Source organism: Schistocerca gregaria, chromosome X, assembly GCF_023897955.1.
Source record: "Schistocerca gregaria isolate iqSchGreg1 chromosome X, iqSchGreg1.2, whole genome shotgun sequence".
NCBI lineage: Eukaryota > Metazoa > Arthropoda > Insecta > Orthoptera > Acrididae > Schistocerca > Schistocerca gregaria.
The window spans coordinates 385,296,300-385,324,075 of NC_064931.1; the positions used below are offsets into that span (position 1 = coordinate 385,296,300).

The window sequence follows — 27,776 nt, forward strand, 5'->3', positions numbered from 1 at the left end:
GTACTGCCATGCGTTGTTTACCACAGGCAACAGAGACTTTAATTTCATAGATCCAGAGGTAACTCGAACACTCAGTGGCTTTCTGTAGTATTTAGCAATGAGTCTCACATCTGTTTGCGGCTATCACATTGACGCCAATATGTCTACAGAAGACCCGCTGAAAGCTTACAGGAAGCAACGGTTCTGGAGACCCATAACTCTCCAACTCCTGCAGCTGGAATCATGGTGTGAGGACTGATTTAATAATCGATGAAGGGAGCCTGAATGCTTGACAGTATGTGGCTAGAAGGATAAACTCTGTTGACATAACCCTTTATGATCAGGGAACCAAGTAGCATATCTCAGCAGGATAATCCAAAGCCTAACACTGCAGTTCACACCACAAAGGCCTAGAGGAATGCATGGGTCATTGACTTGCCTTTTCAGTCCCCTGATTTGTAGCCATAGGGCATGTCTTAGATTCGGTGGAAAGACGCATACTTTCATATCAGCCTCCAGTTGGCCTCTTCATGAATTTCCGAGATGTTACTCCAGGCGGGTGTGAAATAAATGTGCGCAGTGGAAAATACTGAATGCGAAAATCAATATTTGGCCCTGTCTGACTATCCCCTGAAGCAGATCTTAAGATCTCTTAATTGTGATATTATTTCCTCCTTCTTGCTCTATAACATATAAATTACAACCTAAACATGAGCGAATGATTAAGGGAACTAGTAACTACTAAATGATAATTGTTGTTTCTGCTTATACATTTATTGTAGATTAAAAAAACCTTTATATTAAAAATGTTTATATTTCCTAACTAATATTACTGATCAATTGCCCAAATCTGCCCCTTTTTATGGTTACGTGATCTAATACAAATAACGCGAGATGACTGACATCATGTACGTACCAAACACTAGAAAACACTACATTCAAGGATAATCTACAATAGTGTGCAACCTCAGTGGACATAAAAGTTACGTGATCACAGCTGTTTAGCTTTATAGCCCTATCAAGCCGAAGCAATTAGCAATATCACCGTATGTACTGCGTCCGGTGCATTGGAGTGATGGTTCTCGTACACGTCTGTGACGACGGAAGAACTCCAGCCACAAAATATAAAAACAACTCATTGAAACACTAGGACGGCAAAAGGGCGTCCTCTGACTATAATACGTTCATCGTAAGAATAAACCTGATGCAAGCAAATACAAACGCGATGATTGGTCAGAAGCCGTAGCACACGTACACTGATGTTGTTACACTCTTGCAAGTAGGTCCTACTTAGGTATTATGTATCTTATTACTAATTTACGTTAAATGAAACTTTAAGATGTTCAAACGTATTAACAGCCATCAATGTTTTTCTTAATCACGATTTAGCTACATAGTTTTTATTTCAAAAATCATGTACAGTCACAGCCTCTGTAGCGTTGTGCACTGATTGTCGCGCTGTTAAATGGCTGGGGCTGCTTTCTGTTCAGTAGTGAAACACGCGTGTGGAAGACGGTTAAAAACTGGCGATAAATAGACTGTTCTTAATGTTTTTCATAAATTTACGGAGATAATCGACTCTGAAGTTTTCCCAGAGTCGTATATAATGTAGGTGATAAACACACCAAGATTGGACGGGTACCGCAGTCGGTAGCGCAATGAAGTATGAACACAATGCGGTTATTTGTGCGTTGGTTCTAATCACCCCACAATCAATTCTTTCTCCTTCAATTTGGAACACCTACATCTCGTAATTATAAAACTCATCATCATTTTTTATGAATAATGCACTTTTTCTTGTTTCTAATTACATATTGGACGCGAAATTCCTGTTTCCATTTCATATAGAAAGTCTTAATCATCAATGTTTTATTAAAGGTTATTCATAAAAGTTGTTTTCCTAAAACATGAGTTTAATTTTTAAGGCAAAAATGAAAAATCTAATCCACTTTATTTTGACTATGTCATTGGTTTTATACCACATAGGTAGATAAGTATCGTAGAAACATGAAAAGCAATCTTTTTCACAGCATCGAGCATATCATACAAATGCTGCATTTTTACATTTGCTACTGTTCCATTACAATATGAACCCAAGAGAATTGACCTGGAGCCAACCTGCGGGATTTGGACCGAAGAGTAACAAAGACTGTTAAGCTGCCAGACATATTAGAACTAACGCATGCAGCTTTTTCACGCGTCACTGCCGAACGCTGGCGGGATATAGAAAGGCTCGTCATAAAAGAGAAAATGCTGCACCTGGTTCGCTTCCTGGATTCTGTTGTTGATAGGCTTGTTATCAACGTAGCGCGTGACACTTCCAGAACTGAAATGTATTTCTCGGATTCGGATAAGGAAAGAGCTAAGAGATTACCAGACGACTGACTGTAAGTAATACTCGTACCTTCGGTAACTTCAATATTTAAATATACGGTGAAATCCTTTAGTACTCTCTTACGTTACTCATAGCTTATGCACAAAAATTACCCTGTGGGTAAGTCAGGAATTTTCATCATTCTTGTTTTTAATTACAATATTACGTTAGCTAAAAACGATAACGTGTTGCGGTTTTCGCCTAGTCGTCCAAGGAGCGTATTATGGGAGATTTGCAGTGTATTGTTTCGTTCTACTTAAAAATTAAATGACATTCGAAGCTGTATTGTTCCTTCACTCGTCTCTTCTTACGTGTGAACTGCAGCTGGCCACGTTACTGCAGCCTAGCTGTACCAGCTGACCAGCCAGCTCTGTCCAAGCAAAATGCGCCGGTAAAGCTGTTGTCCCGTATTATCGCTAAGTCGATGTGCACGTAAAGCACAGCACAAAACGTACCCATTTTATCGTACTTGACAGTACTCGAGACAACTTGGCTGCAGTCCCACATGAAGCGGATATCCAATGAGGTTCTAGCAAATACGGAAGAATACATAGTGCAATGTTTGCATCAGGTTTATTCTTATGATGAACGGATTATGGTATAATATAATACTGTCTTCTCCTCTCTGTGTTCTACAGACTAGAAACGCGAACTTCCTGGCACAAGGACAGTATTCAGATAATGTCTCTACGTGAGTATAGACAAAGGAAGTGCTCTCAATCACTGAACGCTGCGTACTCAACGACGATCCCTACCCGTAGGCGAAGTCCAGAATCGTATAAGCTGTCAACAGTACAGTACCTAACCGTTCTAACTATATAATCTCCTGAGAGCAAAGACAGCAAGTCCGTCTGTACCAACAAAAGCTGATACTAAGTGACCTTCAAACAAAGGCGCACAAAACGGAAGACCTCTTTCTCTCCACCGCTGGCTTCCCAGTAAAGCTCGGCTCCCCTCCCTCGTAACTGCAGAAGGCGTATCATATTCTCGAAACCACAGAATATTCTCCCTCTCTACAGATTCTTCCGAACGCCGACCAACCATATTTTAGTATTTTGTTGTCCAACGCGGAAAGTTTGATGGGAAATATCTATACCTGTTAATTAGGAATTCATACAATGGTACGCTTCTCAGAGTAAAAATCCTCGGAAATAACCCAGGGCTACTTCGTCTGTTAAGCAGGGCCAACACAACTGAGCAGGCTTCTCCTCCCAGGGTCTGAGTTACGCTTAACTTTTCATTTCTACTGGCGTTCCAACCTCTACTAGTACAGGCAATCATTCATCACGCCATTTTGATAATAAAGGCACTCCATCACATTTCATGCAATAAGCGTTAACAAATATTTACAAAGTGTACATGACAATGTAAGCCTTCTTTAAATATTCATATATACGATGTACAACCTATCAAATGATACCTAATTCCGGTTGTAAATCACTGCAAAGTATGTAGATGAGTGCTTGTAAGATGCGAAATTATAGTCACCTTACAAATTGACAAAGCATGTTTTTCAGATGTGGCAAGAAAGTACCCAAGATACATTTTTAGTGTTCGTTGCTTTCATCCCCAACATACAAGAGTGTATTAGGGAACATTCTAATGCTTACGATGGATATCATCAATGAATGGAATGAGAGTATAATAATTTAATATAAGATGAGTGATAAAAATCTCCATGAATTATGATAAATTTATTACTGCTGCTCCATGGTGTAACATTTCCATTACAGTCCTTGTGTGTTGACATAAACTAATAGCTGCCGAAAGACTTAACGTATTAGAGCTGAGAGTATTATGGTGCTTGTTATATGGCTCTGAGCATTATGGGACTTAACTTCTGAGGTCATCAGTCCCCTAGAACTTAGAACTACTTAAACCTAACTAGCCTAAGGACATCACACACATCCATGCGCGAGGCAGGATTCGAACCTGCGACCGTAGTGGTCGCGCGGTTCCAGACTGTAGCGCTTAGAACCGCTCGGCCACTCCAACAGGCTGCTTGTTATACTATGTGTTAATACTATAAGGGAAGAAATGGGGGACCTAAAATTTACCATCTGCAACGACAGTAGTGCCATGGTTAGATCCAAGCTTAGGAGGACTGGAAGATCGGCTGTTACCGAGTCCCTCATCTACATTAACAACACCAAGATAAATATAAACACAAACCAAAGAAAACATTTTGAGGACACTGTAACAGCAATTATATATGGCAGTATTAATAAACTGTTACAGATACAGATGGCAAAAAACGTAAACACCAAAAAATAATTAATGTGAGTAATGTAATTTCGGAAATACATTTTTATAGGTAACTTAAGTGATTAATATCGCAAGATCACAGCTTAATGGAACCGCGAGACAAGCCTTTGCAAATGTCAAATGCTGGTACTTTAATATAAGGTGTAACCGCCAAGTTGTCGAATGCAAGCATGCAAACTTTCATACTCTATGCTGTACAGGGGCCGAATGTCAGTTTGTAGGTTGGAGTTCCATGCGTGTTGCAATTGGTCGGTCAATACAGGGATGGTTAATGCTGTTTGTGGATGACCCTGGAGTCGTCTGATGATTTCCCATATATGCTCTATTGGCGACAGATCTGGTCATCGAGTAGGTCAAGGCAACAAGTCGACACTCTGTAGACCATGTTGGGTTTAAACAGTGATATGAGGGTGAGCGTCATCCTTTTTGGAAAACATCCCTTGGAATGCTGTTCGTGAATGGCAGCACAACAGGTCGATTCGCCAATTTGACATACAAATTTGCAGTCTGGGTGCATCGGAGAAGCACTAGAGTGCTCCTGCCGTCATAAGAAATCGCATCCAATACCATAACTCCAGGTGCAGGTCCAGTGTGTCTAGCATGCAAACAGGTCGGTTGTAGGCCCTCAACTGGCCCCTTTTTAACCAACACACGGCCATCACTGGCAACGAGACAGAAGTAGCTTTCATCAGAAAACACAATAAACTTGCATCCTGACCTCCAATGAGCTCTCGCTTGACACCAATAAAGTCGCAAATGGTGGTGGTTTGGGTTCAGTGAAATGCACACTACAGAGCGTCTGGCTCCGAGCTGTCCTCAGAAGTAACCTATTTCTAACACTTCTTTGTGTCTCTGTGGAGCGAACTGCTGCTTAAATAGCTGCTGCAGTTGCAGTCCAATGCGCCAAAGCCCCACGTCGAACACGACGGACGTCCCTTTCGCCCATCCCTCCCGGTAGTGCTACGTGGTCGTCTGGAGCCCGGTCGTACGGTGGCTACATTCCTGCCAAGCCTTTTTGCAGTATCACAGAAAGAACGTCCAGCCTCTCGTTGACCTATTACACGACCTCGTTCAAACTCAGTGAGGTGTTGATAATGGCGTCTGACGCCTTAAAGGCATTCTTGACTAACATTAACTCACCACGTCCAATCTCAACGACGACTAACGCTCACGACCGTTACAACGCGTATTTAAAGCAAACCTGACTTGCATCCTCATAGCTGCGCTAATAGCGCCACTCTTATGCGACTCGCAAGAAATCTGAATAGACACAATCTTTCAGAAGTGGAAATACGCGTACCAACTTTCGTTTATGTCGCACAACTCCTTCTTGGGGCTGCGATTTTTTTTCCGTCAGTGTATTTCAGTTTACCTACAGTTATCAATAAAGTTCTTTCCTCTTGCTCGTCATGATAATTGAATTGTAAGATCTATAAAACGTTCAGCACATTTCTTTTTTCAATTTTAAAACGTTAGTGAGCTGTGTGGCATTGTAGTGAGACACTGGATTCATTTTCATAAGATCGGTAGCTTATTTCCCGCCCGGGCACCTGCAATCAACCTTTCCGCTGGTTTCATAAATCCCGTAAGTAAAATTCTGTGATGGTTCCTTTGAAAAGGACAAGGCCGATTTTCACCCCAGTCCTTTCATAATCCGCCCGAAACACCCATACCGAGCGTGTTGGAGCAGTATTCAGACATTGTGGAACTTCACTGTGGCTACTGCAGCAATAAGTGTCATTAAGCTCCACTCGATACCACCTAGTTGCTGACTAATCGGCAAGGGGCAAGTACACGACCTCAGATTTTAGACTGGCTCGCTTAATCAGCTGTCGCTTTAAGCTCTAATAAAAGCATGGCTAAACCATGAACCGCACTCTTTAGCAAAGACATTGGTAAATAATTAAATAAGCCATAAATAGATATTGAAAATTAAAGGATAAACAATATAAAATAATGGGCTACAAAACATGGCTTAAACATATTTATTCAAATGAGCACACACAAATTATTTCGACTTGTGGCCTCACATCGAGTGTTAATTTAACACAACGCTGATTCAAGATAGCAATTAAATATCGATCTGGAGACAATTCGCAGACAGTGGCTAGTACAGAGTAAATGCTTAAAGCCGAGCAAAAAAGGCACGAAAACCTGCAGATAAAATCTTAAAGTTCGATGGCTGCATACAAGCCTTTAAACAGTAACAAACTGAGTGAGGCTGGAATATATTCAGATGTTGATAGCCAGGCTGTGATCTAAGTACAACAGCATTCAGAGTTCCGAAATATTGGTGTTCTCAGCTGAACTGAAATATTTGCAAGCCAGAAGTAACACTCTTTGAGACCAATAGGCTCTGTGGCAGCACAGTACCTCCAAAACTCCTTACCAATCCAACCTTAATCCAACAAAGCCACTGAGCTCTCATTTGTATGCTTATTTAAAAAATGGTTCAAATAGCTCTAAGCACTATGGGACTTAACATCTGAGGTGATCTGTCCCCTAGACTAACTAACCTAAGGACATCACACACATCCATGCCCGAGGCAGGATTCGAACCTGCGACCGTAGCAGCAGCGCAGTTCCAGACTGAAGCGCCTAGAACCGCTCGGCCACAGGGGCCGGAACTTATTTAAAACCTTGGTCACATTACCACTATGTTAGTTATCGTAGTATGTTTCAACCTGACCACCATTCGTGAAATTAGTCATATTATCGCATTTGTACAACTTAAATACATACACCAATAAAAGTTTTCCGTTACCCCTTGGTTTCGAACGTCGTGGCACAGAAAATAAAATTGTCTTTGAGATATGCATACATATTCATCTGAAATGTGTCCATATGACCAGATCATTTAAAAAATAATTGTGTAACGACAAAATCGTCTGTTTCTCATGGGGGGTTTTTCACAGCACTCCTGAGCATCATCAATACGTGGTGTAACGTCCCGTTATCAGATGCAGGCTTGAATCCGAAGTGGTACACCATCGATGAAATAATCAAGTCAGACCCGTCCAAGCTGTACCTGTACAGCAGAGCAGTGAGACTGCCCTCAACAACGACAAGAAGTGTGCAGTGGCCCTAAGTAATGCCACTCGAGAACACCACTCCACCACTGCCTTGCTGCACATGTATTAAACAGTGTTGGAGGCGTTCGATGTTACTGCTCTGCCTCCAGACACCTATTCTGTGGTTACCATGATACAAACAGATCAGACTTTCGTAGGTAAACAACACCCGATGTCAATCCTGCAGCGTCCGTTCTGCGCGATTTCTTGCACATTTGTAATGGAGTCCATGGTCCTGTGGTGTACGATGTGGTGTTCGCTAAAGTCGCCATAAATGGAGATTCAAACAATACAATAGTCTTCTAACAGCACTATGCGATACTTGACGTCCCGTGGCCTCTTCAAAAACCAAATTCATTTCTGGAGTACTCATTTCATGTTTCGTTAGACTCAAAAGTCGCACATATCCACATCCTGTGCACCTATCGAACGTGGGTAGCCTTTGAGATGTACGCCTTCAACATTACATGTCTTTTGGAACCGATTCCTCGGCAACAGTCCGCAGCTCGTGGTCGTGCGGTAGCGTTCTCGCTTCCCAGGCCCGGGTTCCCAGGTTCGATTCCCGGCGGGATCAGGGATTTTCTCTGCCTTGTGATGACTGGGTGTTGTGTGATGTCCTTAGGTTAGTTCGGTTTAAGTAGTTCTAAGTTCTAGGGGACTGATGACCACAGATGTTAAGTCCCACAGTGCTCAGAGCCATTTTCCTCGTCAACATCACATCACTTTGAATCAAGAACACACATCGAGCAGTTTGCTTAGTTGACAAGCCTTTTGTTTGTACTATGATGGTGCAGAACCTATGGATGTTCACGCTACTGTTCTACAGACATGTCTAATGCATCCCTACTGGTGCTTTACTTACAACTGAACTGCTGCAGTCCATGTAAATGCAGCACTCTACCTATATGTACCGCTCATGTACATCAATAAATATGCATTACCATTTCTTGTGAACTTTTCACAAAGTTTGAAAAATTATTATACTTCACAAAAAATCAGTCGAAAAACAGCAAAAGAATCCAAAAAATAACATTTTACCAAAATATCAGAAAACCACAACAAAAAATGGCCATCACACACACATGAATAAAATTATCACTTTTCTGTTGGTGTTCATTATATCTCATTTTTCGAATATTTTCATCATTTTTCGTATATTTTCAATTTTTTCACCAACTTTGTTTTCGAAATTCTTTTTAACAACAAATATTCTGCTATCATTTCCCAAATATTCTGAGGAAAAATCATGACATTACAAGCAAAAACATTCAAAAAAAATTTCAATAATAAAATCTGATATGAAAGTTTCAAATCTTTTCCTCACTGAAAATGTTAACTGAGAAACCTATGAAAATTTAATTAGCGAAAACACATTCGATATTGAGAATTACGATGACACAACTTTTTAAAATTTTATTAACATTATGAGTTTAAAAGATTATTATGATGGTTGAAAATATAGCTTAAGAATCGGAGAACATACAATTGATGTATTTTTAAAGATAACATGAATACCCCACTCATACGGTTATAGTTGGTGGGACTTCAACCTACCCTCGGTATGTTGGCAAAAATACTTGTTCAAAACCGGTGGTAGGCAGATAATATCTTCAGAGATTGTCCTAAATGCTTTCTCCGAAAATTATTTCGAGCAGTTAGTCCACGAACCCACGCGAATTGTAAATGGTTGCGAAAACACACTTGACCTCTTAGCCACAAACAATCCAGAGCTGATAGAGAGCATCATGACTGATACAGGGATTAGTGATCACAAGGTCATTGTAGCTAGGCTCAATACCATTTCTTCCAAATCCATCAGAAACAAACGCAAAATAATTTTATTTAAAAAAGCGGATAAAGTGCCACTAGAAGCCTTCCTAAAAGACAATTTCCATTCCTTCCGAACTGACTATGCGAATGTAGACGAGATGTGGCTCAAATTCAAAGATATAGTAGCAACAGCAATTGAGATATTCATACCTCATAAATTGGTAAGAGATGGAACGGATCCCCCGTGGTACACAAAAAAGGTCCGAACGCTGTTGCAGAGGCAACGGAAAAAGCATGCGAAGTTCAGAAGAACGCGAAATCCTGAAGATGGGCTAAAATTTACAGACGCGCGAAATTTGGCACGTACTTCGATGCGAGATGCCTTTAATAGGTTCCACAACGAAACATTGTCTCGAAATTTGGTAGAAAATCCGAAGAAATTCTGGTCGTATGTAAAGTACACAAGCGGCAAGACGCAGTCAATACCTTCGCTGCGCAGTGCCGATGGTACTGTTATCGACGACTGTGCCGCTAAAGCGGAGTTATTGAACGCAGTTTTCCGAAATTCCTTCACCAGGGAAGACGAACGGAATATTCCAGAATTTGAAACACGAACATCTGCTAGCATGAGTTTCTTAGAAGTAGATACCTTAGGGGTTGCGAAGCAACTCAAATCGCTTGATACGGGCAAGTCTTCAGGTCCAGATTGTATACCGATTAGGTTCCTTTCAGATTACGCTGATACTATAGCTCCCTACTTAGCACTCATGTACAACCGCTCGCTCACCGATAGATCTGTACCTACAGATTGGAAAATTGCGCAGGTCGCACCAGTGTTCAAGAAGGGTAGTAGGAGTAATCCATTTAACTACAGACCTATATCATTGACGTCGGTTTGCAGTAGGGTTTTGGAGCATATACTGTATTCAAACATTATGAATCACCTCGAAGGGAACGATCTATTGACACGTAATCAGCATGGCTTCAGAAAACATCGCTCTTGTGCAACGCAGCTAGCTCTATATTCGCACGAAGTAATGGCCGCTATCGACAGGGGATCTCAAGTTGATTCCGTATTTCTAGATTTCCGGAAAGCTTTTGACACCGTTCCTCACAAGCGACTTCTAATCAAGCTGCGGAGCTATGGGGTATCGTCTCAGTTGTGCGACTGGATTCGTGATTTCCTGTCAGGAAGGTCGCAGTTCGTAGTAATAGACGGCAAATCATCGAGTAAAACTGAAGTGATATCAGGTGTTCCCCAGGGAAGCGTCCTGGGACCTCTACTGTTCCTGATCTATATAAATGACCTGGGTGACAATCTGAGCAGTTCTCTTAGACTGTTCGCAGATGATGCTGTAATTTACCGTCTAGTAAGGTCATCCGAAGACCAGTATCAGCTGCAAAGCGATTTAGAAAAGATTGCTGTATGGTGTGTCAGGTGGCAGTTGACGCTAAATAACGAAAAGTGTGAGATGATCCACATGAGTTCCAAAAGAAATCCGTTGGAATTCGATTACTCGATAAATAGTACAATTCTCAAGGCTGTCAATTCAACTAAGTACCTGGGTGTTAAAATTACTAACAACTTCAGTTGGAAGGACCACATAGATAATATTGTCGGGAAGGCGAGCCAAAGGTTGCGTTTCATTGGCAGGACACTTAGAAGATGCAACAAGTCCACTAAAGAGACAGCTTACACTACACTCGTTCGTCCTCTGTTAGAATATTGCTGCGCGGTGTGGGATCCTTACCAGGTGGGATTGACGGAGGACATCGAGAGGGTGCAAAGAAGGGCAGCTCGTTTTGTATTATCGCGTTATAGGGGAGAGAGTGTGGCAGATATGATACACGAGTTGGGATGGAAGTCATTACAGCATAGACGTTTTTCGTCGCGGCGAGACCTTTTTACGAAATTTCAGTCACCAACTTTCTCTTCCGAATGCGAAAATATTTTGTTGAGCCCAACCTACATAGGTAGGAATGATCATCAAAATAAAATAAGAGAAATCAGAGCTCGAACAGAAAGGTTGAGGTGTTCGTTTTTCCCGCTCGCTGTTTGTGAGTGGAATAGTAGAGAGATAGTATGATTGTGGTTCGATGAACCCTCTGCCAAGCACTTAAATGTGAACTGCAGAGTAGTCATGTAGATGTAGATGTAGATGTATCAAATGCGAATTTTATAAAAATAAAAATATATTAAATGCATGTTTTATCAAACTATTATTTTATAATGTGTATTCGGTAATGTATCTATTTTACTTTCCAAAATATATCCATTTACATCATATGGACTCAGAGGTTTTTTACTAATCACAACAGAATAAATTATATACTTATTGCCAGATCATAAATTCATTGTTCCATATTATTCTTTATTTTTAAACAAGTAATTTTATAACCCTGTAAGCTTATTTTATTTTTGCAGCATATTTCTTAACCCCTTGCAATTCTGTCTCCATTAAATCACCAGTTTTAGAAGTATACATTTTTGATATTCCATTATTATTCCATCACACTCACTTCCACTTTCTCTAAAACTTTTTTTAATTTCTGAATTGGTGTATAATTATCATCAGGATAATCACTTATATTACATTAATAAAGAAATTTCTTCATATCTTCATATAAATCTTCTTTTTCTGTACTATAAATATAACTGTCAGTATCTTGGTAACAAAGATCAATATTTTCCATATATTCTTGATTTATAACACTGTACTGAAAATTATACATCGATCTTTTAGATAAATTGAGTATGGTCATCCCAATATAAATGGCTCATCAAATGTTAGTTTACTTTCATTTATGTGAACTGCAACAAGATTTTCATTAAATATTAGTCTTCCTTTGAAATTTGATTCTGCTATAAGTTTTACATAATTCCATGTACTTGAAACTAACTTTCTTATATCTTCCATTATTTTTTCAAAAACTAAATTATTCAGCAACTGTTTTCAAAAACATTTTTCTCTTTAAACCCCATTCCTTTATTCAAATCTATAATTTTTCAACCAATCATCAAATAAAAATTAAGAAGAAATAAAAACTTTGAGGTTCGCCGATGGCATTGTAATTCTGTCAGAGACAGCAAAAGGACTTGGAAGAGCAGTTGAATGGAATGGATAGTGTCTTGAAAGGAGGATATAAGATGAACATCAACTAAAGCAAAACTAAGATAATGGAATGTAGTCGAATTAAGTCGGGTGATGCTGAGGGAATTAGATTGGGAAATTAGACACTTAAAGTAGTAAAGGAGTTCTGCTATTTGGGGAGCACAATAACTGATGATGGTCGAAGTAGAGAGGATATAAAATGTAGACTGGCAATGGCAAGGAAAGCGTTTCTGAAGAAGAGAAATTTGTTAACATCGTGTATAGATTTAAGTGTCAGGAAGTCTTTTCTGAAAGTATTTGTATGCAGTGTATCCATGTATGGAAGCGAAACATGGACGATAAATAGTTTGGACAAGGAGAGAATAGAAGCTTTCGAAATGTGGTGCTACAGAAGAATGCTGAAGATTAGATGGGTAGATCACATAACTAATGAGGAAGTATTGACAGGAATTGGGAAGAAGAGAAGTTTGTGGCACAACTTGACCAGAAGAAGGGATCGGTTGGTAGGGCATGTTCTGAGGCATCAAGGGATCACCAATTAGTATTGGAGGGCAGTGTGGAGGGTAAAAATCGTAGAGGGAGAGCAAGAGATGAATACACTAAGCAGATTCAGAAGGATGTAGGTTGCATAGGTACTGGGAGATGAAACAGCTTGCACAGGATAGAGTAGCATGGAGAGCTGCATCAAATCAGTCTCAGGACTGAAGACGACAACAGCAACCATCCCAATTCAAAAATAATAGTGGAGTGCATAGCTCCAAGACTACATGAAAGGATAATCTTTACTGTGTTAAATCGACTTTGACACAGATTAGGGTAACTAAGCTGCCACAAAAATTTTCGTTCTTTGCCAAATTACATTAAAAGTCTGACAGATAGCCAACCAGCATTTAAAAACAAATTAAAAGCATTTCTGAATGACAACGCCTTCTACTCAAAAGATGACTTTCTAGATATTGAGTAGTAATGGGTAGTAACTATAAAAAAATTATATTGTGTAAAAAAAACTTATGTTAAACTGACATGTTCCACATCATTTTGATATGTCATATTCATGATGTATGGAACAAGTTTTACTGTAATGCAATGTAATATAATTATTTCTACAAGATATATATATCTTGACATTTGTTTATCATAGTTCTTGCTTATAATGATTTCCTTTTATAACTTTCAAATTGTATGTAACTGGGTATGAAAACATAATATCTTCAATTTCAAAAATTTCTGTAGACCACTTTTCAGTATATCTTTCACCCAATATCCTTTCTTGTTGGTTACTCTCACTGTACCTTCTGTTTTATAACTGTGGTTAATAATCATTAGATACAGTATTATTCAGACTTAAATGAAATGTGTTTTCATCTTTTGGCTTCCTTTTTAGTGTCAAATTTGGTATTATTGCATTTTTCAAACAGTCTTTTAGTTAAATCCACCCAATGTAATTATCTTGAAGAGCAACTTATTACACATTTTTGTTTCAATATCCTATTAGATCTTTTAATAAGAGCTGCTTTTAATTCTGAAGAAGTTAATATTATTAGTAAGTTCTAGAAAATGTTTGTTCTAAAATGCTTTTTCTTCATCTGTTTAAAGATTTATCAGCATTCCTAATATCTAATATCATTCAATAGCTTCTCAAACATTTTTACTTGTTTTATCTGTAACTGGTATAGTCCAAACTCATCCTGAAAAAACACCAGTAACAGTTAATAAATCTTTATATTCTTTATTTATTTTTTATTCTTTATTTATTTTTTATTTTTTGTTTTTCAAACTCTACAAATTCCTTCAATTCTCTGTATGGAATTTTTCGTTATTCTTCTTTGATGAAGATGAATATCAGTAAATTTTTGCTCTTACGACACCAAATACAATCATCCTTAAGTACAGACAATCACTTTCGATCATCCATTTATATAGATTACATTTCACCAGTTACAATTATTTTTACATCTACTGCTACAGTTTTAAGTATATTTTTCAATCTTACAGTTAGAAAATTTAACTTATCCACTATTATTGATTGATTATCATTACTTATTTCATTTACATTGTCATATAAACATAATTTAATCTCGAACTATTATACTATTAAAACTTTGGAATATTTTTACTGTTGACAGTAATTATTACATATTATAACATATTCAAAATTAAACATTTTTTGCTTATTTCCTGTCATTAATGAAAACACAATTATTTGTTTACCAAATATCTTATATTAAATTACATGACCAAAAATCTCTGCTAAAATTATTAATCTGCCATTAAGATCTGTTAAGATAGTTATTTAATTGTCATAAGATACTTGTGTACTGAGCTTTTGAAACCAGATTACTTAATTCAGTTTCTATTCGTATTTTGTAAACTAAATCTATTTATCAGTTGGATCATTTACATCTATTAATCTTCTGTCATTTAAGACAATATAGCTTTTAGATACTTTAAAATATTGCTCAATTCATTACGAAATCAACATTATATTTTTTAATTTTAGATTCAATCCTTTTTAATCTAGTATAATTTATTTTTTCTAATTTTGTTCAATTTTATTTTTCCAATATTTTGCCGTTATTTTACTTCTAAAAATTTTCATTAAGTAGATTCAAAATATAATGAAATCTGACAGTAGTTTTAACACAAATAACACAAATGGCCACTTCTTTGTTCCTCATAATCTTGTACACTCTCAAAATTGTACTATATCTCATTTTTCCAAAATAATTTACATATTTTTGGTGTATTCCTGCCAAATGATTCAAATACATGTTTATTTATGTAATTTTCATGACAGAGTCATTGTGCACCAACATGATTTGAAGTATCTAAATTAACTATTGCAAATTTTAATTTTATTTTATTGCATAATTAGTCAATTCTAAAAACACCATGAAAGTGTTTCATTTCACTCGTGGAACAATATTTTCTATATAAAAATTAGTTAATACTTTATCAATTTCTTAATAATGCCTAATGTAGAATCTTGCACACTGATAATTTTTGAAAAAAAATTACACTTTATTTATTAAAATTCATGATGAAGTTCAGGATTCAGAAAAAAACATTACTGATGAAAATTGGTAGTTTGAATAATTTCAATGGCGCTACTGTAGCTGTTATTTTAAAAAGAATTAATGAATTTTAATCTTTGTAAATGAACAAGACTGAGTGCTACCAGTTTTATTCTTTATCTGTGAATGAAGAAAGTCAAAATAATTGAAATATTCTTATTGAAGCTGTAAAAATTAACATTCTTATTGATGACGGATGGCTGCATCCATATCATGCTCAGTTGTGCATGAACTTTTAGGTAATTAGCATTGGTTGAAGAGATTGTCCAACATATGATAGAATATCCAATAGCAAATTAATTGATAACTGTATAGCAGAATTATTTGAATTTGTCACCTTAAAGAAACAAAGTAATATTTTATCTAAAATTCACTTTTTCATTATCAGTTTTATTACATTTAACTTCACCTCTTGCTGATGAAATATGTATGGAAGAACATACTTATCAGTGGTAAAATAAAGAGTAAAAAATGAAACACTTTATTCACATCAGATTTTTGGTGTTTTGTTTAAGTCTGTAATAAAATAATGTGGGAAGGCACTATAACTGTAATTTTTATTCAATTACAAGTTATTTTGCAAGGAGCTGGATATAACGATTCTAGAGTCGAAATGAAAGATACAGTACCAAAAGAAGGTAAAATTATAGTTGAGAATATGGAGATTTGGGAGTTAGTTGTTAAATATGAACCAAATTATGAAGATGAACAAGTTTCAATAATATAAAACTCTAGAATGTGGATTTCTTTTTATGAACTACAGATTAATGAGGCAGTTGGATTAAGAAAGATTACCAGATAGATATAAATATTAGTGTAGTTCAATAGAGTTTGATTATTCTTGATGTGCTTCAAACTAATCATAAAAATAATCAGTTAACTGATCCATCATTACATGATTATGTTAACTCATGTTCATTATAATTTAAAAATGCAAGAAGCGAAGTATTTCCACAAAAAATGTGGAATTTAGTATGAGCCATGAGGCAATAAAGGAAAGCTTAGGATTTGTCTTGTGCTTTTAAATGGGTTACACAATTAAAAGTAGATGTTGATAATATTTCATTTAATCATATCACAAATTAACCTATTTATATCATAAATATAATATGTGGAGAAAATATTGTAGTGACATAAAAAATGACAATGAAATTATACAATAGTTTTAATGCTAATATGCTAGTTGATAACTTATGTACATAATTATCTACAGAAAAAATAATGTAACTTATGATGCTCAACATGGAATATTATCTCAGATTTTTTACAGCTTTTAAATTGATCAGCTTTCCTTAATCTTCCATTATATTCTTCAACTTCATGATTAAAAACTGGAATATTTATCTTTTTCTCTTGAACTTCAAAACACTGAACATTATTACATGTCATATATGCTGTTTCTTGAATTGCATAAATGTTTAGTTTTGATTTATAGTTTTTGTCTAAACTAAAGCAGTTTTTGGACTGGAACTTGTTTTTGAGTTCATTTATAATAAATAAAACTTTACTTAGAAAAAAATTTAAATTCTATTGTGAAGAAATTAAGATTTTTATCATTAATAATTTTTTCTATAGAAATGGAGTTTTTACTTAAAAATCACAACAGTATGAACACTGCAAAATTGTGTAAGGAAATTAATGAGCTATCGATAGGTGTTTTCTATAATATTACTAGATGCAGTTATTTTAAAATTATGGAGAAATATGGAAAAAAGCTGTATTGAAATCAATAATGAATTTAAAATTATTTTGCCAGATATTTGAAAGTAATAAGTATATGGGATTTCAATTTTTGAAGATGGAAATATTGAACTGAGAAATGAAGAAAGAAAAAAAACAATATGATTATAGTGAATTTCATGATATATAAATTTTAGTTTGAAAATTACTTTTTTTGAAATTTTTGATCTTTTTACCCAAAATTACATGATTGTTCCTTGAAATGTCTAGAAAATGAATGGGGAATAATTACCATAAAAAGAATTTAGAAAATAGTGAAAATATTTGATAACAATTATGAAAATATTTGGGAAAATTATGAAACATGATGTAAATTACCGAAAAACGGGTAATTTGATACGTTCACATGTAATGACACTTCTTTGTTTCGATTTTCTGATATTTTTGTAAAATCTTGGGTGTTTGGTGTGTTTTGCTGGTTTCTGACTGTTTTTAGTGAAATTTTACAATTTTTCAAAAGTTGTTAACTGTACATTCGAAACAGCAATATATATCTTCTTACATCTACATATATACAGTGCAAGCCACTATTTGGCGCATGTGGAGAGTACCATTACACTTACTAGTCATTCCCTGACTTGTTCCACCCTCAACTAGAGCAATTGGAAAACTACTGTCTATGTACCTTCAGCAGCAGAATTGTTCCCCAGTCAGCTTCAAACGCCTGTTCTCTAAATTTTCTGTATAGTTTTCCTCAAAAAGGACGTCAGTTCCCTCCAGGGATTCCCATTTGAGTTCCCAAGAGGTCTCCGTACTACTTACATGTTGTTCGAACCTACTAGTAACAAATCTAGCAGACCGCCTCTGAACTGCTTTGATGTGTTTCTGTAATTCGACCTGGTGCTGGTCCTGAAGACTCGAGCAGTTCTGGTTCTCAAGAATAAGTAGCACTAGTACCCTATAGGCAGTATTCGCTGCAGATGAACCACACTTTCCTAAAATTCTCCCAATAAACCGAAGTCAACCATTCGCCTTCCCTAATACAAACCTTCCATGCTCGTTCCATTTAATATCGCTTTATAACGTTAAGCCCAGATATTCAAATTGTGTGACTGTGTCAAGCACCACACAGAAAATAATAGTGGTCCTGTCACACTTCAATGGCGAATTCCTGATGGTACCTTGGTCTCTGGTGAGCAAGTCCACAGCTGGTGGTCTAGTAGCTAGCATTGCTGTCTCTGGATTACGGGATCCCTGGTTTGATTCCCAGCTGGGTTGGGGATTTTCTCTGCCGGAAACTGGGTGTTTGTGTTGTCCTCATCATTTCATCATCATCATTCATGTCAGTGGCTAGATTGGACTGTGTAAAAACTGGGACTTTCTACGGGTGCTGATGACCATGCAGTTGAGTGTCTCGAACCAAAACATCTTCAACATCATACGATGATCAATCGCCATCGAAGACAACGTACAGAGTTCAATTATTTGAGAGGTCTTCGAGTCACTAACATATCTGAGAACATATTCCATATGCTCCTATCGCCATTATCGGTCTACAGTTGGACACTGTGTCAAATATTTTACGGAACTAAATAAATATGAAATCTGTCTGTTGCCCTTCATCCTTAGTTAGCAAGACATCGTGTGAGGAATGTGACAGCTGAGTTTCTCACTAGCGATGCTTCCTAAAACCATACTGATCCTTGGACATAAGCTTTCCGGTCTCTAGGAAATTTTTTATATTCGAACACAGAATAAGAACTTTAGCAGTCACTTATCTTTTTTCGCTGCTAACCTATCAAAATCATGTCAAATAATAAATGGCACTTATAGTAACCTAAGTCACATTCTTTAATTTTGCAGAGGGGAAAGGAACTGGAGTCTTCATTTCAAGCAGTACGGTCATCACTTGTTATGCAACACAATCACATAGATACCTTGTGAATAAAGCAAAGCAAAGTCTGCGATTTACTCAGAGAACACTTTTAAAGTGCAACAGGTGTCCTAAAGCGATACCCTACACCCAGATTGTACTCACTCATCTAGAGTAAAGCTGTGTGGTGCGGCATCCGCATCAGATGGGACTGAAGGAGGACATCGCAAAAATTGAAAGAAGGTTCAGCTCGTTTTGTATTGTTGAGAAATAGGGAGAAAGAGTCAACAGCCTTGCCGCAGTAGGACCACCGGTTATCGTCAGATCACCTAAGTTAAGCAATATTGGGCTTGGCTGGGTGACTCTCCAAGTCTTGTACTGGATGACCATTTGAGTCTGCAGAGCGTTCTTGGTAAGTCCTTGTTAGGCCACTGGAGAAGCTACTTGCTTAAAAGTAGCAGCTCAGGTCACGAAACCTGACAATTGCCAGAAGAGTGGTAAACAGACCCCGTAAGTAGTGGGGCAAGGTTCGTACCACCCCACTTTAAATTGTTGCCAAATTTATTCAATATGGTTGCGATGACGTCATCCAAGATGGCGTTGTGCAGACTTGGCAACAGCACATGACGTGATCCAAGATGGCGGCTTTTGGTGGGGAAATAGGCCAGGTGTGCTATGTACACTAACCGAACCCCCAGAAAAAATGGCGGGAATTTTGAATTTTGGCGGGATAATAGGCCAATTGGGCTACCTCCAATAACCTAACCCTCCAGAAGAAATTGGTGCAAAATTCAAATTCAACACGATAAGGCTTGCAAAACCATATTTTTCCTTATTATTCTTGATTATCATTTATTATCATTTATTATTATAATTATTATCTATTATTATTGGTCTACCTCCACTAGAAAAATCGTGCAAAATACAAATTCCAGCACGATAATGGCTGCAAAACCGTACTTCTCTTTATTATTATTGATTAGTGTTCACTATCATTCATAATTTATTATTATTATTGGTTTACCTCCACTAGAAAATTGGCTCAAATTCAAATTCCAAAACCATAATGTCTCGAAAATCGTACTTCTATTTTTTATCATTTATTATTACTTATTCAAGATGTCCGACTTTCACGGTGAGAAAGCCAGTTGCGTTACATCGGTAACAAAAATCTATCATAAGTTCAAATCCCAACACCATAATCGATCACACATACGAAATAGTCAACATCCCACGAACTTTCGCGGTCACTTACCTTTTTTTACTGCTAACCTATCAAAATAGCGTCATATAATAAACTGCACTTATAGTAACCTAAGTCACATCATTTGATTTTGCAGAGGGAAAGGGACTGAAATTATTTCAAGCAGTACGGTCATCACTTGTTCTCCAACACAATCAGTACACATCTTTGAGATCGCAGCAACACCCAGTGCAGTGGCCACGACATCTGCGCTCCAACAGAATTAGCTCAAATCGTCGCCACCCCTTGGCCCCGCCAGCCAGCGCGCGGGCCGTTGCTGACGGCGGTCACATGAGGCGGCTGCTTGCGCGCTGGATTGGCGGCGCACTGGGGCTGGCCCGCGCTAGCCACTGGACCAGCGATCACTCCCACATCGTAAACACGTTTTTGCTGGACACACTGGAACTTGCCGAGGTTGACGTCACAACGGTCCCTTGTTCGTTCACCACGTGTATTCGTCGCCTCCGCACGTTTCCCGCCAAAATTGTTTGCCTAGGAGCAGAATCACACAACGGTCGGCCGTTCGGTTCAGCACGTGGTTCGAGAAAGAACGCCCTGCCACTCTTTTGGAGCGAAGGTTCTTTTCCTGGACACGTTGAAACCTGGCAATGCCGACCGTTTGCCATCCTCTACATGTCTTTGTGCGACCGAGAACCCTCTCCACGTGTGCCAAAACTAACTTAATGATAAAAAAATCATTCTTCCTTTCTAAGAATAGATGAGTATGCATTTAGAACAAATAGGCAAACATATTTCCAAGCAGAAGTCATACATATAATTAAAAAAGAAAGACATCAATTTAGGTTATCCAACATTTATGTAGATGTCATGATACAGTCGTAGATGAGTCGTGTCCTCCACTCGCTCATTCCTTCAACACACACTTTCACAGAACGTGTCCTACTTATATGCCACCCACCCTGTTATAATAATTTTTTACAAGCATTTACGCCCCCACACACAATCCAGCTTAATAGAACATAATAATTCCTTTTTCCACAGATAATCATATTCGGTGAAGAATTGAACATACTAAATTACGCATACATGTAGTCAATTAAACAAATACCTTCACTGACATACACACCCCTCTCACTGGGTATAGGTCATTTAATATTATATACTTAAACACAGACCAATGATAACAATATTCCGGCGTGCACCTTATCCTTGTAGGAAAGATAAAATTCATTTTCCTATACCAGACAAAATGACCATTCTGCATCAGAGCACCCTCAGTCAACCCAAGTCACTCGCAGAACAGTTCAGCTAATTCGAGAACCTTTTCCCGTTGGCAGAAACGTGTAAGGAGTAAATTAGATCTTATTTTATAAAAAAATGTTGTAAAGTTAGAATAATATTGAGAAGGTTTTAAATGGCTGGTCACGCGACGAGGCGAGAGCAGGGATGTGTAGTTATGTTTACTTAAAGGGCCGTATAATGTCGAGTCAGGGCAATGCGCAGTGTGCTATTGTGTCACAGGAGGTAGAGACATGTGCTGCTTTGATGTATGTAGCGTATGGAGGCTGCGCTTTGGAATTATTGGAATTTGACTTTCACCCGCGTTCGGTGGTCGCGGCTCGGGGTTGTGACGGATCGTGGTCCTGGACGGACGTCTGTGTGTGCTGTGACAGCTGACGAGCGCGTCGACCGCGCCATCTCACGCTTGCAGAAGCCAAGCAGGGGCTGTGCGTGGTCTGAAATCAGACGGATGCATGACTTCACGATCCTGTGGACAAGGTGTGGTGGGGGGTATCTTCGTACGTCTGCTGAGTTATTTTCGAGCGGATCTGCAGGCTCTGCTATGCGTTATTTTGATAGTTTACGTGTACCATACTGAGCGTATCTACACATCCGTGTGAAGAATTATTTAGTAGCAGTATGCTATTGTGTGTACTGAAATTATGAGATGGGTGCGTGTCTGTGGGCTGTGCAACATGGCCCAGGGCACATCTGGGTGAGTGTTTTGTGATAGTGTGATAGATATACTGTATGGTTAAATAAGTTGTTTGAAAAAATAAATAGAGTGCTGTCAATCATTACACGCCCCTGCAGCGCAGGTAAGAGTGATTGATTTTCCGTCACCATCTCGGTTGCAAGCGAGTAGTAAGTGTTTTCGCTGCGGCTTGAATCATGTGTATCAACGAGCTATGGGCTATTCTGACAATAGACGTGAAGGCAGGTCCAAACTTGAGACGCCGGCGGTATACATGAGAAGAACAATGCAGCTTTCACATGTGTCAGAGGAGAGTGGCCTTTGTGGTCGGCTATCACGAGCGAGCGGAAGCTGAACCTGGCTGGAGGCTCTGGAACAGCCCCCCCCCCCCCCCCCCCTTCCCGCCGACCGTACGCGCGCGTGGCCTGCCTTGGAGAGTAATCTAAGGGGCATAGGTGATATGAATATCTCCGGTGTCAGAGACGAATGCGACTGTGAGGAGGTCATGTTTGGGGGAGTACGAGTAGAGACTTTTCGTCAGTTTGGCAGCTGGGGGCAGGGTATTGGGTGAGGGTGTTTGGGCGCGTCTGTTGCACTATTTTGCGAGCATGTCTGTGAACTGTGCTGTGCATTATTTGGAGTGTTTAAGAGTACAGAGCTCGTCTGCGGATATTGTGTATAACATTATTCAAGAGCAGTTTGCTATTGTGTGCTGAAATTAGGAGTTGTTAACGTGTTTGTGGGCTGTGTCACATGACCACAGACAGATCAGTGCGGATGTTTTGTGACAAATATACTATCTGCCTAAATAAAAGGGCTCGAAATAAATAGAGTGCAGTCCTTCCTTATTTCCGCGAGCAGCAAACTGCAGTCTGAGTGGTTTTTGCGCAAGTTTAAAGCAGAGGATCTTGCTTTACGTCAAGAAAAGGATGAAAGAGTAGCGTGGTGGTGGGACTGAGACCTAGTGGACAACATGCTGTTTGCCTACATCATGGATAACTGTGCTTGGGAAATGATCCGATGTCAGGGGTATGTACTGTGTCGATGTTTCTGTGTACTAAGTCAGCTGGGCCGTCGACTGAGTAGCAAATACAGAGTGTGGTGGTGCTGTCTATATCTAGTTGTTTAAATAAAGACAGGGGTGTGATTTTGGAAAGTTGATGATTAGCGAGCAGGGTATTTTAGATGGATTTTTTTTTAGCGAAATTAAGAGCTCTTTGGTTCTATGGGCGTGAATGTTTAGAATTATTTAGGTGTGCTTCACATGTCTGTAGGCTGTGCAGTGACTTTTTTGACGGTTTACAATTAGCAAGCGTGTGTGTAGAGCCTTATACATGAGTTATGTAGGAGTAGTTTGCCGGTTTGTATGCTGTGGGGACATGTCAGAGCGTGGTCTGTGATACATATACTCCATCCCTAAATAAATTGCTCCGAAATAAATAAAGTACACTCCTTCCTCCTTACATCATCCTAGTGCAGGCTGAGTCCTTCTACCACCTGCCCCCTAGGAAGTGGTGGATGTGGTACGCTTCGTTTTCAGCAGTTTTCTTTCATTGGTAGGAAAGACGCAAGTGAGGTTTGTTTACTGGCAGATTTCACACTGGGCGCCTCATCTTGGAGGAAGTGGTAGTCGGATGGATGAGGTTAGTACTAGTGCGAAAGTGCAAGTGACTTTCCTTCACCGACAGAATTCAAACTCGGTGAAGGTTCCTAGGAGGAGGAGGCGGTCTCGCCCTCCTAAAGTAGTTGAAAGAAGGTAGTTGAATACATTTTCATATGTATATGGAATTGTAAATTGAATTATTTAATATGATTAAAACTGAAATGGAATTAAGTACTTTGGTAATTGATAGGTTAGATGCGGGATGTGGGTGTTAGCATATTTACAGAAGACTATGTCCATCGCGTGTATGGAGTGGGCAATTGAGGGTGTGTGACGTACGTTGTCAGACGTCCGCTGGGCGGAGGCGTGGCGCGGGTCCGGCTATACCGCGTGCGCGCGAGAGTGAGTCAATTATCATAGCGAGGGGTTTCGTGGCGACTAAACATGCTCTTGTACAGTCATCGCGGATTCAACTCTCGAGCCAACTTTTGCGCCAAAGGTGTAGCACGGCGTTCCCGGTCGCACAAAGACACATGGTGGATGGCGAATGGTCGGCATTGAAAGGTTTTAACGTGTCCACGAAAACAACTTTTGCGCTAAAAGTATGGCAGGGCGTTCTTTGTCGAACCACGTTCTGAGCCGAACGGCTGACTATTGTGAGATTCCGCTCCTAGGCAAACAATTTTGGAGGGAAACGCGCTGAGGCGACGAATACATATGGTGAACGTAAAACGGACCATTGTGACGTCAACCTCGGCAAGTTCCAGCGTGTCCAGCGGAAACATGTTTACGATGTGGGAGCGATCGCTGGTCCAGCGGCTAGCGCGGGCCGGCCCCAATGCGCCGCCAATCCAGCTCGCGAGCAGCCGCCTCACGCGACCGCCGTCGGCAACGGCCCGCGCGCTGGCTGGCGGGGATAGGTGCTGGCGACAATTTGAACTAATTCAGTTGGAGTGCAGATGTCGTGGCCACTGCACTGGGTGTTGCTGCGATCTCGAAGATGTGTACTGATAGTATTGGAGAACAAGTGATGACCGTACTGCTTGAAATGAAGACTCCAGTCCCTTTCCCACTGCAAAATTAAAGAATGTGACTTAGGTTACTATAAGTGCCATTTATTATATGACATGATTTTGATAGGTTAGCAGTGAAAAAAGATAAGTGACTGCTAAAGTTCGTAGGATGTGGATTATTTCGTACATATGATCGATTATGGTGTTGGGATTTGAACTTGTGATGGATTTTTGTTATGGATGTAAGATCTTGAATAAATAATAATAAATGATAATTAGAAATAGAAGTACAGTTTTCGAGACAATATCGTATTGGAATTTGAATTTGAGGCAATTTTCTTGTGGAGGTAGACCAATAATAATAATAAATGATGAATGATAATGAATGATAATCAACAATAATAAAGAGAAGTACGGTTTTGCCGCCATTATCGTGCTGGAATTTGAATTTTGCACGAATTTTCTAGTGGAGGTAGACCAATAATAATAATAAATGATGAATGATAATGAATGATAATCAACAATAATAAAGAGAAGTACGGTTTTGCCGCCATTATCGTGCTGGAATTTGAATTTTGCGCGAATTTTCTAGTAGAGGTAGACTAATAATAATAATAATAATAATAATAATAAATAATAATAATAAATGATAATCAATAATAATAAAGAAAAGTATGGTTTTGCAAGCCATATCGTGTTGGATTTGAATTTCGCGCCAATTTCTTCTGGAGGGTTAGGTTATTGGAGGTAGCCCAATTGGCCTATTTTCCCGCCAAAATTCAAAGTTCCCGCAATTTTTTCTGGGGGTTCGTTTAGTGTACATAGTACACTTGGCCTATTTCCCCACCAAAAGCCGCCATCTTGGATCACGTCATGTGCTGTTGCCAAGTCTACACCACGCCATCTTGGATGACGTCATCGCAACCATATTGAATAAATTTGGCAACAATGGAAAGTGGGGTGGTACGAACCTCGCCCCACTACTTACGGGGTCTGTTTACCACTCTTCGGCAATTGTCAGGTTTCGTGACCTTAGCTGCTACTTGTTAAGCAAGTAGCTTCTGCATTGGCCTAACAAGGGCTTACCAAGAACGCTCTGCAGACTCAGATGGTCATCCAGTACAAGACTTGGAGAGCCACCCAGCCAAGCCCAATATTGCTTAACTTCGGTGATCTGACGATAACCGGTGGTCCTACTGCGGCAAGGCCGTTGACTCTTTCTCCCTATTTCTCGACAATACAAAACGAGGTGAACCTTCTTTCAATTTTTGCGATGTCCTCCGTCAGTCCCATCTGATGCGGATGCCGCACCACACAGCTTTACTCTAGATTAGTGGGTACAATCTGGGTGTAGGGTATCGCTTTAGGACACCTGTTGCACTTTAAAAGTGTTCTCCGAGTAAATCGCAGACTTTGGTTTGCATTATTCACAAGGTATCTATGTGATCGTTATTATTTTCGTTATTTGTAATTGTAATCCTTAGTACTTAGTTGAATTTTTGCAGTCTTTGAATTTGTGTGATTTATCGTGTAACCGAAATTTAGCGGATTTCTTTTAGTACACATGTGTGTGTGACTTCACACTTTTCATTATTTAGAGCCACCTACCACTTTTCTCACCATACTGATATCTTGCTTAAATCATTTTGCATTAGTTTTTGGTCATCTGATGACTTTACGGGAAGGTAAATGACATCATCACCTGCAAACAATGTGGGAGGACTGATCAGATTATCGGTTATGTAGTTCAGGAACAGCAGAGTGCCTATAACACTTCCTTGGGGAGCTCCAGATATTACTTGCGTTTTACTCGATAAATTTCCGTCAGTTACTACGGAATGTGACCATTCTGACAAGAACTCACGAATCCAGTGGAACAACTGAGGCTATACCCAATAATCACGCAATTTGATCAGAAGACGCTTGTGAGGAACGGTGTCAAAAGCCGTCTGAAAATCTAAAACTACGGAATCAGTAACATCCCCTGTCGATACCACTCATTACCTCATGGGAATAAAGAGCTAGGTGTATCTAACAAGAACGATATTTTATGAATTTGTGCTGACTATTTGCCAATAAATAATTTTCTTGAGGTGATTCATAAAGTTCGAAAACAGAATATGTTCTAAAACTCTATTTCAAATCGAGTTTAGTGATACGGGTCTGTAATTCAAGGAATTATTCCCGTTTCCTTTCTTGGGTGTTGGTGTGACTTTGACAAGGATATCGATAGCGACACCCTTAAAACGACAGGGTGGCCAAATTAGTACTTGTTTCAAGTATTTTGCACGTTTAGAGATAACTGAATCTTAAAAGAAAATAAAAACGAGCCTTAACACCAAAAATATCGCTCAGGTGGATGACGGTCTGCTGAAAGCTCTGTTAAAATCGAAGTTACCGAGTACTGATTCTGACTGTGACTGAATGAAGCTTTGAGTTGTGAGTCGAGCCAAGTGTTCCTGCTGGCGCCGAAACAATGGTGGAGTTATCACATTTAACAGACGTCATGGCAAAACGAGCGGACGGTAGGTAATTACGTCAGTTTTGTGTCAAGTGATACGTCGAAACAAGATTGAAAGTGTCATTCGTGTTTGTGCATTCGGGGTGCAACGTAACTAATATACTGTGCCAATCCAAAAGGTTTCGAGACTAGATTAATAATAAAGAAAGAACAGCCGAGGTGGTCGTTTTAATACTTCACATATTCTACATAGTCTTCCACCACTTGAGTACAGCACAGAACGTTCATAGAATCGTGTGAAACTGACATAAAAGTTATTCT

The 27,776-nt window shown here is 38.9% G+C and overlaps 1 protein-coding gene across 1 annotated transcript in view; it reads right to left on the minus strand.

Moving 5' to 3' along the window:
• The window catches only part of LOC126298076 (tachykinin-like peptides receptor 86C), a 198,129-nt gene that overhangs the window by 161,326 nt on the left and 9,027 nt on the right, over positions 1-27,776 (minus strand). The gene's annotated exons all lie outside the window — the stretch shown is intronic.